Raw genomic sequence first — 19,294 nt, forward strand, 5'->3', positions numbered from 1 at the left:
ATCGTTGTTGGGTTTCGTAGTGACCCACACTACGCGGAAAGAAACCCGCCAAGACCCGCCCCCGTAATAAATGCATTTAACAAGCAAAACATAATTAAACATAAGAAAGGATAAAAGATTATACCTTTGACGCGTGCTTCGCTTAACAATGAGCTCTTACTTGAACCCCAAAAATACGAGGTCTCCAACGGGATCGTACCCTCGAACCCGACCCGAGCGTCCTAAGTCTCGAAGGTTAGTCGAGACCCAGACAAATAAAACTATGAGTTTTACGAATCAAGGTTTACTCAAATCAAGAGTTGCCTTTTAATTCCACTCAAGGTTGTGTATACCCAAATACCCAAGCCTTTGGTACTTATAGGGAAATGCACCCTTGATTTCCAATCTCCCACCAATGTGGGAGAGTTGGTAAAAATCAATAATTTATTTAATTTCAAATTAAATAAATAATTAAGATCAATCATAACACGACAAGTGGCATAATAATATGCTTATGAGTGATGCCCAAGGTTAGGTGGGGGGGACCATAGCCTTGCTCCTCAAGGCTTTGCTTGGTCCCCACACCCACACACAAACCGCCTCAAGGAGGGTTGTGCGAATGCTCGGTGCTGCATTGCGAGGCTGCTGGGCGATGGTGCACACGCACACGCACACACGCGTGTGCCTAGCACTGCAATGGTGCTGTGCGTGGTGCTAGGGCTGCGACGGCGCCTAGGCATCATGATAGGGCTACGATGGCTCCTAGGCATGATGTTAGGGCTGCGATGGCGCCTAGGCATCATGCTAGGGCTGCGATGGCGCCTAGGCGTGATGCTAGGGCTGCGATGGTGCCTAGGCATGATGTTACGCCTAGCACATCATGGTGCGCCTAGCACACACATGGTTCGCCTGGGCTTGCGATGAGCTAGCCTAGCCTAGCTACGGCTATGCTCGTACTTGTCGCTTGTGATTTTGCGACGCTCGGTCTCGATGCCCTAGGCTCGATATCCGACGTCTGTATTCGTAAAACTCTGTCGACTCATTAAATCCTTCGGATTAATTCGTCGTCTCGGATCAGTTGTTCGATTGGGTTCGACCCAAAGGGTTCAGTTAAGATTAAGCTGTAATATTAATTGTCCCTTAATATTACTGATCGGAAGTGGCCTCCACCTAGGCATTCCAATCACTTGACCTTACTGAAGAATTAGCTCTGTAATAGTTCTAAACCCTCTATTAGAATAATACACTTGTTGGAAAGACACCATTCCTTTCAAGGCTTGATTCCTATCTCCCTCCACCGACTTGAGACTCAACCATAAAGGTCAAAAGGTCTTTGAGGGTTGTAACGTAAGGACATAGAGGGTTAAGGTAGGCTAAAATTTGAAATTTGGTGGTATACCTAATTTGTGAAGCAAAGGGTGATCAATCCTTAACACCATAATCAAGTAATCACCAAACAAATATACCAACACCCCCAAGCTTATTCAAAGCAAAACCACAAACATATATACAAAAAGCGTAGATACGCTTCCCCCAAGCTTAAATGAAGCATTGTCCTTAATGCTCTAAACTAGGAAGATCATAACCACATCAAAATATTTTTGTGCTTTTCTTTTTTTTTTTTCTATTGTATTTTCATATATATCAAAGCATTGCGTTTACTTTTCGTTATTACATTGTCCTTTCCTTTTTGAACATTAAACGACTTTTTATACTTTGCATTTGCTTTTCACAAACTTTAATCAACACATACTTGCGTAGAAAATGAACTAAATGATCAAACATATATTCTCGCCAGCACTAACAAGCTAAAGACTTTATGCTTCACAAAAACTGGAGACAAACAAGTGGCTCAAAAGCTAATAATATGGCTCGAAAAGAAGGTGAAAGGCTCAAAAGCCTAGCAAGTAGGTAAATGCAAACCAAAACCCAAAAATATAAGATCTAATCCTAGAAAAAGAAAATAACACCTTGAAAAGTTGCCTTTGTCCTTCCCAAATGGTTCGGTCGCAATCTCAGGTGATAAAAGACATGTTCTAGATAAGAGTAAGCGATAGTGCCGCTCAAGCAAGATATGTTAAAGATTAGAAAAATGAGACCTCACATGGGGTAGCAAAAACTCACTTTTAGATTCAAATTCACTACAGGAAGCAACACCATCTTACCACAAACGGGTGAACTAGGGCTTCATGGTCCCAAAGTTCTTAACCAACTACCTTAGCGTATCATATCCTAGAGTCAACCCAAAATATCTCAAAGCGTGCAAACCACTACCATTTAGGAAGAAAAGCATTTGAGAACACAAGTCCAAAAGTATTATGTCCAAAGCAAGAACAAGTACAAAACACAATGCAAATTTTCCTTGATAGAAACCAAAATCTTTGGAATTCTCAAAATAAAGAAAATGGAAATGCATGTACAAATGTGCATGGAATATATAATCGAAATCCTACCTAACTAGATAGAATACCCTCTCCCAATCTTGAATGAGACAACATTCTCAAGCCATAAACCAAAGAATCCATGGGAGGGTAAAAGAAAGAATTAACAAACCAACACATGGCCAACAAGTCATCAACCATTGGAGAAAGAGCAAGGAAAAATATTACCGAATATAGGTGGGTGTAAATACCCGCAAATGACCCAATTAAACATTTCAAAGCCAATTTCCTCAAAGGCTATGCCTCATTTGCCATATGCTAGGAAAAAGGAGTCAAACTTCCTTGATTATTGATCCAATACCAATACATAAGAGTTTATCAAGTCATTTACCTAGAACAAGGCACACAAACATTTCCATGAGAGAAAATCTATACTAAAAAGAATAGAAAATGAAAGAAATAAAACACGGGTTACTTCCCGAGAAAGGCTTGCTTAAGGTCAAAGCTTGACCGCTCTAGTAAATAATATTGCAACGAACATAAGAGCTTGTCAAATGCACTACTACACATTTCATAAGAAGGTAGAAAAATGACGGGAAAAGGACGTGCAACAAGGATAGTGCACACAAATGAGGAAAGAGAGGCCAAGAAAAAGAAGAAGAATCAAAAGAAAATTCAACAAAAGATGATGATGAAGAAGAAGAAGAAGAAGAAGAAGAAGAAGAAGAAGAAGAAGAAGAAGAAGAAGAAAAAGAAGAAGAAGAAGAATAAGGCAAAATCTCCTCAAAATATTTTCGGGTGGCAAAATCACCCTTTTCCTCAATAAACGATGAGTGGGGAGCTTGAATATCACCAATAGAAGGAGGGTCCCCAATAGGCTCGTTGAGAAAAGAAGGGATGGAGATAGGATAGGAGAGGATATGGTTAAATTTCCTTGAAAAAGGGACATGAGAAAAGGGAATAGGAGCAATGGTCCCACAAATGGTCTCTTCTTCTCCACCATTCCTCACATCTCGAATAAGCGCATGGAAATCAATCATAGAATTCTCAAAAGAAGAGCACTCATGATCTCCATCTCCCTCAAACATCCAACTTCCAAGAGAAACTACATCATTCTCTTCATCACAACAATGAACAACAACTCCCTTAATATCCTCAAAGCCCAAAGTCTCAATTCCATGCATAAATGGATGCAAAGTCATTTCAAACTCATCTCTCTCCCATGAAGCATTCTCGATGAACTCATTCAAAAGGCTATGATTTTTCATTTGAACCTCAAAAAACATTTTGGACATAACCTCAAACAAGTCCAAATACTCATGGAAAGAAGAATCACAATCATGCACTTGAGACTCATCACGATGGGAGAGGGGGTTGAGATTTTCAAAATCAACATTCACTTCATGCTCAACTCCTTCTCCATCACTCAAATTCTCACTAATGGGATCCTCATACACCCTAGGTTATGCAAAATCATCATCATCATCATCATCCTCAACACACACATTGGATTTGGAATTTTCACAAACAAGCATCAAATATGACAATTGACTTTTTAACTCTTCTTTTCCTCACGGTCTCTAATCATCTCCAATCGGCTCCTCAAAGTTTCCATCATTTTCTCTCAAAGGGCCTAAGATTAGCATTCATCTAAAACTCCCTCAAAGATTCATCATTTGTTATAATTTTACCCTGTATTTTTATGTATTTTTTAAATTATTTAATTTATTTACAAAATATATTTTGGGTTAAATTATTTTAATTATTGGATTTAAAAATAAAACAAGATTTAATTTTTGGGTCAATAGATATTCTATCTCATGAAGCCCATTTTCAGAATAAACACAATCATTATATTTTTGTATTTGGGTCAATTATGTCATTATTCAAGTTTTTAGTTTCATGAAGCCTAAACCTACCCTAACCTACTCTACACTATAATTACTCCATTTATCCTCAAATTTTCCACACAAAAATTAAAGGGATAAGTTTTATTTTCTTCTCCTTTTATTTTCCCTTATTTTATCTTTCCTTCTCCTTTCTTTTCTTTTTGGTCTCACATAGAAGTACAACTCCTTTTCTTTTCTTTCTTTTGTGAACAAGAAAGCCAACACTCCTCCATGATGCCACGTCATCATCACCCCTCCAACCAGACCACTTGCCGCCATCGGAACACCTCCTGTCGGCGGTGATCAGCCAGCCGACATCCCCTTCATAAGTGGTCCTTTCTCTTTCCTTTTCCCCTCCTTTATTTCATTAGTCTATATTTATGTATATATGGTTTTTTTTAGTTTTTAATTTATTGAAACATGTTTATATAGTATCAAATCATGTTTTAATGATTTAAAAGTATAATTTAAGATTATTAGTTTGGGTTTAATTTTCAGATTTCACAATTTATAAAGTTAGGGTTTTAAATTTATTCAAGACTTGAATTTTAGGGTTCTGGTATCCATTAATTTGGGGGTTTTATATGACTCATGTTTCTAATTATAATTGGGCATGTAAAGTATGTTTTTAATGAAGTTTTAATAGGTTTTGATTATTCTAAAGTGCTGAAAATTGATTTAAAGTACTAGTTTTGATGCTTTTATAAAAATGGTGTAATTACCCATTAAAGAGAATTTTAATTGGGGGTTTAAAAATAATTTTCAGATTATCTTGAGTGATTTAAAGTGAGTTTAAGTTGCTGGAAATTGTGCATACAAGGGTAATTGATATTATGTTATTGTCCTTCTATGTAGGAGACATTGATTTTGATTAGTTGAGCAAAGTTGCGGATTTTGGTAGCGTTTTGAGGTACGTATGCGTACTCGGAATTTTGTATAGCGTGTAGAAGCATGCTAGGATTTAATTTAGTGATTCTAAATTAGTATCATGGTAGGAATTTGTTGGAATTGGTGATTTGAGTTGGTTTGATTGAATTGGAATGGTTTTGATGAAATATATGTGAGGCATGATTGGTTGAAATTAATTATTTATTGGAATTGGTGATATTGGACTATTGTTATTGAACCATACTTTATTATTGGAATGATTAAAGGCATGTTTAAATAAAATAAATGTTTAATTTGGTTTGGAATATGAAAAGGGAATTTTATTATGGCTCATATAATTTTTATTGATGATTTTAAGCATGGGAATTGAGCTATTAAGTGTCTTAGTACACAGGAATAAATTATATTGGGGTGCCTTCGTGCACTTAAGGTGTTTATACACCGAGGGATAGGATTTGGGTGCTTTATGCGCTTAAGGTGTTTCTACACCAAGGTAGCTTTAAAAGGGTTCAACATTAAATTAAATGTGGTCACTAATTATTCAAGAATTAAATTGGAATGTTTGATTACTTGAATGATTCATATTGGTTGGTTATATTGATTGATTGTGTAGTGGATTTAGAGTCATCACCAAGTTTAAAAGTAAGTAAAACAACGTCAAGTGAAAGATTTTACGCACCAAAACTCTTGTAACGTATATACCTTGAGTATGGACATATGGGGAGAGTTATGGGGTTTTATATTTAACCATACCTTTTACTAGGAGTATAGGGCGCTGTATTTTCCTTTTATTATTTTTTATACGCAGGACGTCTGTTACTTTTATGTGAAATATATGAAAGGAATGATGTCCTTTCAACAAGTGTATTATTCTGATAGAGGGTTCGGAATTATTAGAAAGCTAATTCTTCAGTGAGGTCAAGTGATCGGAATGCCTAGGTGGAGGCCGCTTCCGATCAGTAATATTAATGCATAATTAATATTATGGCTTAATCTTGACTGAACCCTTTGGGTCGCACCCCTATCGAATAACCGATCCGAAACGACGAATCAATCTGAAGGATTAGATGAGTCATTAGAGTATTACGAACAAAGATGTCGGATATCAAGCTTAGAGCGTCGAGACCAAGCATCGCAAGTCGAGTCGAATTTAGAATTTGACGACACGTGGAATCAAGTAAGCGACAAGTAAGAGCCAAGCCGTAGCATCGCATTGGTCTAGCCATGCGAGTGCTAGGCTAGGCGAGATCCCAAAATCGCATGTGTGATAGCGTACCTAGCATTGCCTAGCACACGTACCTTGTACAACACAAGCATCGCAAGATGTATGCCATGCGTGTATGTGTTGTGGCTGTGCATGCATGGTTGGGCGTGCTTGCTAGCATAGCAGTACCAGCCGCATCATCGCCAGCATCGCAGCATGCTTGGACATTGCATATCACAGCACGCAGCATCGCAAGCCATGCATGCGTGTGTGTGGCTGTGCGTGGTAGCTAGCGTAGCAGCACCAAGCAGGTGGCTGTGCGTGCTTGCTAGCGTATCAGCACCAAGTAGCAGCAGCTAGCTGTGCGTGCTTGCTAACGAGCAGCACCAAGCACTCACCACTCGCACAACATCATACACCAAGCCGCAGCAGTAGCAGCGCATGCTTGTGCTGGCTGGCTGCGTGCTAGCTAGCAACGCATGTGTTGCGAGCTGGCTGGCTGGGCTGCCTAGCCTTGGTGTTAGGCGCCAGCTGGCAGCCTTGGCAGCCAAGGTAGGCTGCCAGCCAGCCAAGTGGTGAGGTGGTGCGATTTTGTGTGGGGACCAAAATTGAAGGATTGCTTGGTGAGCAAGGGGATTTTGTCCTCCCCCCTGAATGGTCCTCACCTACTCTCTCCCTCCATGTGCCCCTTGGAGCTTGTTGATTGCCTTGCATTTTTATTTTGTTTTTGATTAAAATAAAATAGAGGAAAATGCAAATCTCCCACATTGATGGGAAAAGGGAGATCAAGTCTCCCTTCCCTATAAATACCCATGTTTTGGGTTTGGGAAAAATCACTTGAGTTGAACTCAAAAAGGCATCTCCTTGAAAAGTGAGAAAAACCTTTAAGTTTGTAATACTCTAGTTTTGTTTGGTCAAGTCCTGAATAACCTTCGGGATTAAGACCGTTCGGGTCGGGTTGAGGGTGCAAGCCGTAGGAGGCTGATGCACTTACGTGGCTCAAGCTTTGAAGACAGAGCTCGTGAATCGAGCGAAGCACGCGTCTAGGGTAAGAATGTCTTTTCTCTTTCTCTCTTTTATGTTGTTAAGTATGTGATTGCATGTTTATTTGCTTTAATTAGTGACCGGGTCTTGGGCGGGTTTCTCTTCCGCGTAGCATTGGACACTACGAAACCCAACAATATATGCCTACTTGGTTAGCTCCCAGAGTAGTTTATTCTTTGGGGCAGGGATTTTGTGGGAAACCCGTTCGATGCGTAATCAAAATAAGTAAAGTAATGAGTTCATGTTGTGTCTATTGTTTGTAGGTTGAACTCTAAGAAAAGGTATGTTTTGTTGATATTGCTAGGATGTTAACATGTTAGTGTGTTTCCATTTACGCTTATCTACTCAGCATTACTGATTGTTTTGTTTTGTTTTTATGTTGGCCTTGTCTTTATCTTGGCCCCATGACGACCCATTTCTTATGGTGAGTAGTAGGGACAGTTAAAGGAACTTTTTCAGGTGATGCGGCATATTCATGTTGGGGTTTGAGTGAAGAACAAATCCTATTCTAGTTTTATCTTTAATATGTGATGTTATTGTTTATTGGTTTATTATTACCGATTAGTGATACTAACGCGTTGGTTTTAAGTACCTTTGGTTTTGGAAAAGGGCCTACAATGGTTTCAAGTTGTTGGTTTGACTTTGTTTGACTTTGACTTGACTATACTTTTGTTTGGTTGGACTGTTGGACTTTAACTTTATTTTGAAAGGTTTTGAAAATGTCTTCAATGCCTTAGCCATTATCACGGTGGCGATAATGCCTTAAATTTTCCTATTTCGCATTTTAAAAAGGGCAAAACAAGTATTTTAAAGGAAGGAAATTCTAGGGTGTTACAATTGTTCTATATGGGATTGGAGACACAACATAAGAGTTTGAAGAATTAGAAGGTGAAGAAGGTTGAGGATTAAGAGTAAATAAGAGTCACGACTATGAGTAGGATCATCAATATTATAAACATGAGCACTTTCTTCAAATGGGGGAGAGGGGGCATAATCAAGCATATGAGATTCATTATTAAGGGAACAAAGCACATCACAATAAGGCATGCTAAATAATAAATATTGAAACACACCATTAGCATCAACTTGAACATGTACCTCATCATCATGAACAACAAAGGAAATAGAGTTGAAATCATTTTTCTAGGTTTAATAATGGGATCATATGACAAATCATGAGAATTCATGCTAATATTAGAAGAATCAAGACATTGCACATCAATATTAGAATCATGATTACCTCTATTATAGACATCCCAAGCAAAATAAACATAAAAATCCCAAGCATCATCAATTGACAATGCTCAAAATTCACCATTATGCATGCTTTCAACTAAATCCCTTGTTTGCTCATTCAAACAAGAATAACAAATCTCACAAGCCTCCCAAATACTACAACAATTATAGTCAAGAAATCCCTCAAGTCTATTAAAATATTCAAAAAATGGCTCATTACCATATTGGGGAAATAAGAGACATGCCTTTTTTTTTTACAAAACAAACAAAAATCAAATAAAAGAAAATTATGTACAAAGACCTAGACTCAAGCAATCAAAAACACTCAAACATAGACACCGTTCCCCAGCAACGATGCCATTTTGACGTAAGGAAAAGTAAGTCGTTGACTAATCCTCCCTAGTGCCAAACAAAATTTATAATCACTTTACAAACCTAAATACAAGTATAGAGGTAAGTCAAGGGTTGAACTACTAGGATCGATTACGTTCAAGTGCTTTCAATTAACGCCTAAGCTAGGTCGAAGTCAAAGTTAAAGGATAGGGTGAACTAACATCAACAAACTACCAAAACAAAGAATCAAACAAATGAAAAACTAGGGAATGGGGATTAACATGTAATCATGACAATTGCAACAACTTGGGAAGGTTAAGCTAATCAATGGTTGTGAAGACTCATGATAAGAGCTATCAATTGGAATCAAAGAGCTATCTCCTAATCGTTAAGCTAGGTTTCCTATATGAGTAATAGTTTAGGAGAATCACAATCGAAACCAATCGATAATTGCAATCCTAAATCGAGTGGTCATATCATTAGGAATTACAATGCATAGTTCTCAAAGCCTAATAAAACTAAGCACATGCAAACTTCCATTAATCAATTTAATCTCAACAATCAATCAACATAATTCCCAAATTAATCACAATCAATCAATCAATCATACAAGCTTTACCCAAACCCTAGAAAGCAACTACTCACTACAATTCATCATCAAATAAAGGTAAGTAATTGAAATCAAGAAAAAACCAAATATGAAGACCAAACTAATCAAGGTAAGTACACACTGACCACTTACCCGGAACACCTTATGACCTTAGACAAACCGTTTAAGTGGTCTGATTGGAGGAACAAGTTTTATCTTGTTTCTTCCTTTTAACGGCGAGAAAATCATGAGTATCGTTGTTACAATAAGAAGCCGGAGCTGCTGGGTAAGAAGTGTTCTATGCCCCTCATCCCAGAAGACGACTGGGCCCAAATAATAGCACCAGATTTCTTTAGGGTAACCACCATGCCCCTATCAACTGGCGAACAAATCATTGTGCCCAAAAATTGGGTACCCAAAGCATGAGTGGCTGAAGGATGAATGCTTCTTGTCTGCCTGTGGTCTCAGTACCATGTTTGGCAAATGTATGTCAAATAATCATCAAGCATTTTAACGCTGCCTTTATTGTTCCAGGTTTTCTTGTTTTTTGGTGATCTAACAGACGGCTTTTCTTACAGAAACCGCCAGAGCCATGCTTCCATAACACAAGACACCTTCCCGCTCAACTGCCTTAATAAGGAAGGACCTTGCTGAGAAAAGACGGGCCCAGCAGGCGGCTTCCCAAAAGGATTAGGTATATCCCGTCTGTCATGATCATTCTTCTTTATACATATATGTGCCGATGATGAGTGCCATTTATAAAACTCATTTGATGAGTTTTTAGGTTGTTTTAACCTTCTTTTCATGGCTTTCTTTCTTAATAAATGCTTGGTTTTATTCATTTTCTCTTTAGTTTTCTTATTCTTGCTTATTTTGTCCTTTTGTCCACTTTTGTGGATATTCTAGTGTTTTCTCCTTTATTTATTCTCTTTTCATGGTTGTAGGTAATGTATGAGGTTTGGGTCTTGATATTGGTGGCTTACTAAGTTGGAATATGCCTTTGGAGCAAGCTTATAGCATTGGGAAAGCTCAAGAACTAAGATAGTGGCATGCTCCAAGTTCTAGCTCTTGCGCTCTCATAAAACCATGGTGTTGAACCCACCGTCAATTCCATTTGAATCTGCCATGCTTAGTGACTATCATGAAGACATTGCGTGTGCACACAAGGAACCATTTGCGAGCGCACGAAGATACGAAGAACTCAAAGAAACCTAGAAGAGCACGGGCGCGCATCCCACATCTGTGCGGGCGCGCTACCTTACTCAGCGCGGCCGCGCAGCCCGTGCGCTAGCGCGTCTCCTTGTTTTCTTGATTGTTTTGACTTCATTTTTCCCGCTTCTTATAAATACTTATTTAATCGATTTTTGTAAGGAGTTTAGACATTATTTTTCCTCATAATTTTAGCTTAGTTGAGAATTTCTCTCCCTAGTTTTAGAGTTAGTTTAGAAGTAGATTTGGAGAAAGAAAGTGAGAGATTTCAATGGTGATTTGAGAAACTTGATGATGCAAGGGTGATAATTGTATTGAAGATCTTCTCAATTATCAATGAGCATTTCTAACTCTATCTCATCTTATTGCTTTGTTTAATTTCATGTTTGTTTGATTTGGTTTTGATGATTGAATCTTGATTAGTGTAGTTGTTCTTCATATTTGTTAATTCTTGATTTCATTTACTTGCTTGTTTATTAGATGATGATTCTTGAGTAGTTGTTTTACTAGGGTTTGGGAAAAACTTGTATGAGTGATTGTTTGTGATGGATTTGGGAATTATGTTGATTGATTGTTGAGATTAAAGTGATTAATGTAAGTTTGCATGTGTGTAGTTTGATTAGGCCTTGAGAACTATGCTAGTTTGCATTGTGATTCCTTAAAACATGACCACTTGATTTAGGATTTGCAATTGTTGATTGGTTTGGATTGTGATTCTCTTAGTTTTTTATTCATAGAGGAAACCTAGCTTAACGATTAGGAGATAGCTCTTTGATTCCAATTAATAGCTCTTATCATTAGTTTTCACAACCGTTGATTAGCTTAACCTTCACAAGTTGTTGCAATTATCATGATTACTTGTTGATCCCCATTCCCTAGTGTTTCTTTGTTTGCCTCTTTGTTTTGGTAGTTGATTAGTATTGGTTACTCCCTTCTTCACCCTTGACTTCGATCTAGCTTAGGCGCATATTGGAAACACTTAAGCATAACCGTTCCTAGTTGACTTACCTCTATACTTGTATATAGGTTTGTTAAGTGATTATAAATTTTGTTTGGCTCTACGGAGGATTAAACAACGACCTAGTTTTCCCTATGTCAGCCAATTGTGCCTTACAATATGTTTTCTTCATCCATGATGGAGACCAGGGGCCTCCTAGATCATTTACAAAGCTGATCAAACGGAAGTTTAAGGACGAGGCCAAAAGTTTAGCCAAGTCTAGGAAGGTTTCATCCCAGACAGTTCCTAATCTTCCGCTTGAAAGGGTCGTCTGACCGTTGGGGGGAAAGAGCATAAAAAACTTTGGTCATGGGATAGACCTTGGTAAGCCGAGTGCCACTAAGGCGCTTAAATGTGGCGAGCCAGCCAAAGCTGCAAGCGGTTCTGCAGCGGCTGTAGGCAATGTAAGCCTTCAGCCATTACACCAAGGTAGAGGTGACCCCTTTGATACTCCCTTTGATCTTTCTTGGCCCATGCGGGTCAAGTCACGCTCTCAACATCAGTCAGAAGGTTCTTTAGGCAGCCGGCAGTTTATTGGTGGCGCCTATGTTTCGTACTCACCAAATCTACCTTATGCTACAGATCTATCCCCCTGATGGCCGGATGTGCAGCAGTTCTTCTGAGGTCTATAGCCAAGGAGGACAAGAAGGCCATCCTTCGGGTGCATACGTTCAATGTTGAACACATCCTTTCCTTGCTATCTCAAACCTTTAAATATTCAACTTAGTAAAATACCGATTGGGTGTCTAACATGATGTTTGTATAATATAAGCCATGTTGAGAGTTAACGGTCTAAAGACGTCGTATGCCCACAAACAGGAAGAGGTAAGGGTTGCTAAAGTCCGGGCGGCAGAGTCTGCTGATGTCGCCCAATATCAATGTATAATAAATGAACTTGAGACTAAGGCTGAGATACTGACGCAGGTAGAGTCTATCAGGCAGCTGACGTCTGCACTAGATGAGGCAAATAAGAAAGCCTCCGACTTAGAGGCGACACTTAATAATGCCCAGTTGGACCTTAAAGCCTTGGAAGGTGCTGACAAAGAGAACACCACTCTCCGGGGAAACATTGACCATCTGAAGAATGAGCTGGCTCAAATAAGGACCAGTCATCAAGTGGCTTTGGAGCGTGAGCAGAACCGCCTCATAGAGGAGAATGAACAAGACTGCGAAGATCGCATGAATATGGCATGGGACCTCCTTTATCTGAGAACCGAATGGGGTGTCTTTGCCTTGAAATACCAATGTGCAATCTTGTTCTTATTGCCATGGCAGAGAAAAAGTTAGAGTCGGAGCCGTTTGACATCTGGGTGCACAAAGAAGAGGGCTCAGAGGACGAGCAAGAGAAGGGTGTGGAAAATGGAGGAGAAGAGAATCAAGTAGAAGAGACGCCAATCAACTCTACTCTTCCCCTGCATTAGCAGAATGTCAGTGCCCTTCCTTTTGGGCAAGTATCGTCGATAGCCTCGCCTCAGCAAAATTAAGCTTTATTTCTTTCTCTTTCGGCCCTGAGCCGTTTGCTCTTCCAGCCTGCGTGCCGAGTATCTGTGTTGTAATTTTTAACAATCTTTGTTTTGCCCGGACGTAGATCTTGTATTACAATATCTCCCCCGACTTTAGGGTCGGGTTTTATTAATAAAATGGCCGACTGGGTCAGTTTTGTTTCAATTTGAGTTTAATTTTTCAATTTTGCAATTTTTTATATATGCTTTGATTTTTGCGATTTTTTGCCTAACTTATTAATTGCATGCGGCAACTAACAAACCCGTTGGCCTCTTGCCCCTAGGCGGATGTGTGGTTGGTTTCAAAAATTAAATTGATTGAATTGGGAAATTTTGATAATATAAAGAGTATGACAGGTTCCTTGGCCAATCAATCACTACCGTGATTGCCCCAAATCAAGTATAGAGTCGTCCAAGGTTCAGGCGTGCCCCAAACAATTTTTGTATTACTTTGTCCATTGGACAAAGAATACTCTTTCCACCGTCAGGGCCATCTGTCAAGTTGGACTAGATTATCCATGCAAAAAATGTACTCAAATGTCCTTTTGTCCCATTGGGAGGATCGTTAAATTATAAAGTTTTAATCTAAGTCGAAATAACGGCCGGCTGTCGCTTGATGTCCTTTGGACATGCGGTTTATTACGCCGTTTAGGTTCCATTTTAGATTATTCAGGTCAAACAACTATGAGCTAACCTTTATTTAGGTAGTCACTTGGGCCATTTGTGTTTGAGTTTATAGAGCAATGTAGCACCCAAATGGGAGATTCTCTCTGCAACAAATTCACCTAAATGGGCGTCGCCGGATGTCTTTCTTTTGTTGAAGTAGACGGTTGGTTTAGATTTGGCTGCCTGCATATTTCACAGGTGGTGTTCCCATTGGAAAACATATATAATGAAGAAAAAATAAACAGATTGAAATAAAAAGCAACTTTTCATTAATAGGATTTTCATTTTCAAAAATTAACAAGTCGTAGAAGTAGTACTTCTTTAAGTTGTCTCCATTCCGAGTTCTGGCTAGCTGCTTACCATATGGAGTTTCCAGGCAATAAGTGTTGCCTCTCACTTCTTTATAGATCTGGTAAGGACCTTCCCAATTGGGCATCAACTTGCCTTGTTCATTGGCACTACCGGTTACCTCCATTTTCCGTAACACAAAGTCCCTAACTTTCAAGGGTCGTTCGTGTACTCTTTTGTTGTAGGCTCTTGTCATTCTTTAATGGTAATTCTCATGGCGCAAGGCAGCATTGCCCCGACATTCTGGAAGTGAGTCCAATGCCAGCCGCATGGCCTCCTAGTTTGCCTCCACATCATACAACATAACTCAAAGAGTCGGCTCATAATGCTCGATAGGTAAGACGGCTTCAACACCGTATAACATGAGGAATAGGGTTTCATCAGTTGCCCCTTTTGCTGTTGTTCTGATGGCCCATAGGACATGAGTTAGCTCTTCTGCCCATAGACCGCTAGCTCTTTCAATTTTCTTCTTAATGCCGTCTGAGATTAGCTTGTTGAAGGCTTTAACCTGGTCATTTGTTTAGGGTCGGCCGACTGATGCAAAGCAGTGAGAGATCCCTTGGTCTCCCAGCCAATTCTTTAGGGTAGGCGTCTCAAATTGAGGGCCATTGTCAAAGACCATAGACATAGGTACCCCAAACCTGGTGATGATGTTCTTCCAAATGAAAGAGATGACATCCTTTACTTGATGCCTTTGACCGCCTCTATCTCTACCCACTTGGGGAAGTAGTCAACAGCAACTAGAATATACCGCCGTCCGCCTAGCGTGGTTGTTTACGGACCCAAGATAACCATGCACCATTTGGCAAATGGTACTGGGCTATGAATGGTCGTCAGATCAGTGGTTGGACGGTGGATGAGCTTGCCAAATCTTTGGCACTTATCACACTTCTTCACCATTTCCATGGAGTCTGCCTCAAGAGTGGGCCAAAAGTAGCCTTGCCGCTTGTCCCATTCTGCTAGAGCTCTACCGCCTATGTGTGAGGCGTAATAGCCCGAGTGTAAGTCTTTTAGAATCTCATGCCCCTTCTCGGGGGTGATACACTTCAATAGAGGCTTTAAAAAGCCCTTTTTGAAGAGTTCTCCTTTTAGGATCTCAAAATTGGCCGCACGCTTTTTCATTGCAACCATTTCTGTATATGTATCCGGTAAAGTGTCGTCTAGCAGATAGGCCCGGATACCGTCCATCCAGGTTGAATTTCGATCAAGTACGTCAATGGGATCTTCTTCAATGCTTCATTTTTCCATCACTTCCCAGAAGACTGGCCGAGGTGTGTCACAGGAGGTGGATGATGCCATCTTAGACAGTGCATTTGCCTGATTTTTCTTTGATCTGGGAACTTGACTTAGATGAAATTCATCAAGAGTCCTAGCCTCTATTTTGACTGCCAGCAAATATTTAATCATAGCTGGATGGGTGGCCTCATAGTCACCATGGTATTGGGTAACAACTATTTGTGAATCAGAGCAGGCGTCAATTTTCCTTGCCCCTGTCGCCTTACACATGCGTATGCCGGCTAGTGGGGCTTCATACTAAGCCTCATTGTTTGATGCTTGAAACTTGAATCGTAGTGCATATTCATATTTTTTCCCCTTAGGAGACTGACATATTATCCCTACACCACAACTGTTCATAGTAGAGCTCCCGTCTACATAAACCTTCCAAACCTGATCAAGATTTTCCGGTTCAACCGAACTTGTCATTTCAACAATGAAGTCGGCGAACGCCTGACCCTTCACTGCCTTCCTTGGTTCAAAAGAGATTTTAAGACTTTGCATTTCAATAGCCCATTCGATCATCCTTCTGGATGACTCCAAGGTTGTCATTGGTCGCTTAAGAGGTTGGTCTGTGTAGACTACCACCGGATGTGCCAAGAAATATGGTTTCAACTTCTTGACCGCTAATAAAAGAGCAAGGCCAAATTTCATAACCGTTGGGTATCGGAGTTCAGCATTTCAAAGAACATGGCTAATGAAATAGACCGGGAGTTGGATGCCAGCTCTCTCAGCAAGGAGAACAGCACTAAGGACATGATCTGAGACAACTAAGTACATGTAAAGCGTCTCCTTGGGTAGAGGACTAACAGGCCTTGGAAAAGAGTGTAAATGTTCTTTCAACTTTTAAAAGGCCGCCTTAGCATAATCCCCCATTCAAACATGGTCTTCTTTCTGATCGCTTGAAAGAAATAGAGGTACTTGTCACCTGACCGGCTGAGGAATCACCACAATGCAGCTAGACAACTAGTGGTCAGCTTCCGAACTTCCCTTATAGTGTGGGGTGACTTCATATCAATGACCTCCTGTATCTTCTCTAGATTGGCCTCTATCCTCCTTTGATCAATAAAAAATCCGAGAAACTTCCCAAACTCAACACCAAAGACACACTTCTTGGGATTTAGCATGACCTTGTGACGTCTTAGTGTGGTAAAAGTTTCTCAAAGGTCAGCAAGATGGTCCGTCTGTAGCTTGGATTTGACTATCATCTCATCAATGTACGCCTCTACGCTTCTTCCGATTTGATTGATGAAGACCGTATTAATCATTCGTTGGAAAGTAGCAGGCACATTTTTCAAGCTAAACGATATCACAGTATAATAGAATAACCCCTGATCAGTGATGAATTTCGTCTTCTCTTGATCTTCCTTCCACAAGGGTATCTGATGAAAGCCTGAATAAGCATCCATGAAACTCATCAAGGCATGTCCGGCTGTAGAGTCGACCAGTGTAATTAACCGTCGATCTTTAGAAGAGGTTAACTGTCCTTCAAACATCCCTTGTTCAGATCAGTGTAATTAATACACATGCGCCAGGTACCATTCGACTTCTTCACAAGAACAACATTCGCAACCCGGCGTCTAACAACTTCTTTACTTCGGCGGATGCTGCTTGACTTCTCTCCTCGCCGTGATTTCTTTCTTTTGCCTAACAGGCTTCTCTTTTGGATCCACGGCGAGCTTCTAGATAGCGAGATCCGGGCTGATGCCTGGCATCTCTTCCACTTCAAAGGCAAAAATGTCCTTGAATTCTTTCAGCAGATTGTGCAAGGCTACCCCCAGCTTTGCAAAAGCAACTGTCCCAACCTTTATAGTTCGCTCTGGACGTGTGTCATCCAGAGCGATGTCAATGTGTTTTCCAGCCGGCTAGGGACGGAGTTCATCTGACTGTTCCCCGATCAGTGATTGCTATTGAATTTCTTTCTTCACAGTCACCAGCTGGTCAACCTTTCTCTTCTTGCCGCCTGCTGGTGGGGCAGGCTCTGCTTCCTTAACATCATCAAGGTCTATTAGCTCCAGTCCCTGTCAACAACCGTGGGCTTGACGTTTGAGAGATAGCACTCTCGAGTCGTCTTCTGGTCTCCATTCAGGGAGCCAACAGATCCATCATCTCATTCAAATTTTAGCAGCATGAGGGATGGGATAATGATGGCTTTAGATTCTTTTAAAGTTGGACGACCTCAAATGAGATTATACGCGGTCAGCTCGTCTATGACCAAGAACTGGATGACCATGTGACGCTCCTCTCCCTTCTCTCCTAGCCGGATGGGTAGATTAATTCATTCGAATGGGTGCACAACTCCACCCCCAAAATCGACCAGGGGGTGAATGACTTTTTGCATGCTGCCTGGCTTATACTTCAGCTTGGAAAGACTTTTCCTGCTCATGATGTCAGACGAGGTTCCGGTATCAATGAGAATACAAACAACCCTTTGGTTGGAAACCTTGCATTCAATGACAATGGGGTCATCACGCGGTCAGCGGACTTCGCCCTGGTCCCTCTCAGAGATGGTGAACTCAGGAAAAGTTTCTGTAGATGCCTGGCCCTCATTGACCAAGTTGACATCCAATTGCTTGACATGGTCCTTGGTGCCTCTGATAGTTGGGCCCCTACTGGCAAAGCCGCCTGCTATGGTGCAGATCATGCCCTGATCTGTGTCAAAACTGCTAGCAACTTTTGCTTGCTTCTTTGACGGCTGCTCGGGGTCCGTCTTCAGGGTCACCTTGGACTTGAGGATGTAAGACTTCAACACCCCGTTATCAGCCAGTCTTTCCAACAACCGCTTGAGGCTATAGCAGTCGTTGTGACATGGCTAATATCCTCATGGAAATGGCACTACTTGTCTTTGTTCCGGTTTTTGGCTAGACCCTTTATAGCTGCAGGCTTCTCAATAGTCTCCCGGTCTTTTATCTCCATGAGAATGGAGTAGCAGTCCTTGTTATACTCGTACTTGGGGACGTACGGTTTAAACTCTTTCTTTTTCTTTTTAAACGGTTGATCGGAGTCCTTAACCGCCCAAAATTCTTTTCTTTTTTTTTCTCTCTTCCGCTTTTTGAGCCGGCTGATATTGTTGGCTCCCTTTTTGTTTGTCAGACTTCTTTGAGTCCGACAGCTTGCTGGTGGAGCAGATTTCGGTCCTTTGTATATAATCTTCTACCTCCATCAGCGCCCCTTGAAGAGTGTCGATTCTCTTCCAGTCGAGGTCAAACTTAAAAGTTGACCCGTCTTTTGGACCCTTAAAGAAGTTTGTATATGCAACATCGTCAGATAGTCCTTGGATCTGGATTCTCACCAGATTGAACCGCCTGACATAAGAACAAAGCCCCTCCCTGTCTCCCTGTTATACCGCGCCAAAGTCAAGACTTGTCTTTTTGGCGGGTATATTCATGAAGAAGTTTGAGGCAAACAAGAACGCACGCGTCCTGAAATTGTTTATGCACCCAAGCGGCAGGTTGCTGAACCACTGTTGGGAAATGCACCCATGCGGCATCATTCAACCCCTGTAGATACATAAGGTTGTTGTAGGCCATCAGGTGGTCTTCAAGGTTGGTGGTGGCGTCATAGGCTCCAACCAAAACAATCTTAACCTTGGCCGGTTGTGCCGCCTTGGTTATTTCCTTGGAGAACGTAGAGGGTTCTTGACCAAGTTTTAGCAGACAGAGCTAGCAGTCCAGTGGTTGAACTTGATATGCCGCCTGACCCCCGAAGAGGGCAGGTTGCTAATATGGTTGGGCAAACGGCCTGTATGGTTGTT

This window comes from Chenopodium quinoa, unplaced genomic scaffold (genome assembly GCF_001683475.1).
Source record: "Chenopodium quinoa cultivar QQ74 unplaced genomic scaffold, ASM168347v1, whole genome shotgun sequence".
Lineage (NCBI taxonomy): Eukaryota > Viridiplantae > Streptophyta > Magnoliopsida > Caryophyllales > Amaranthaceae > Chenopodium > Chenopodium quinoa.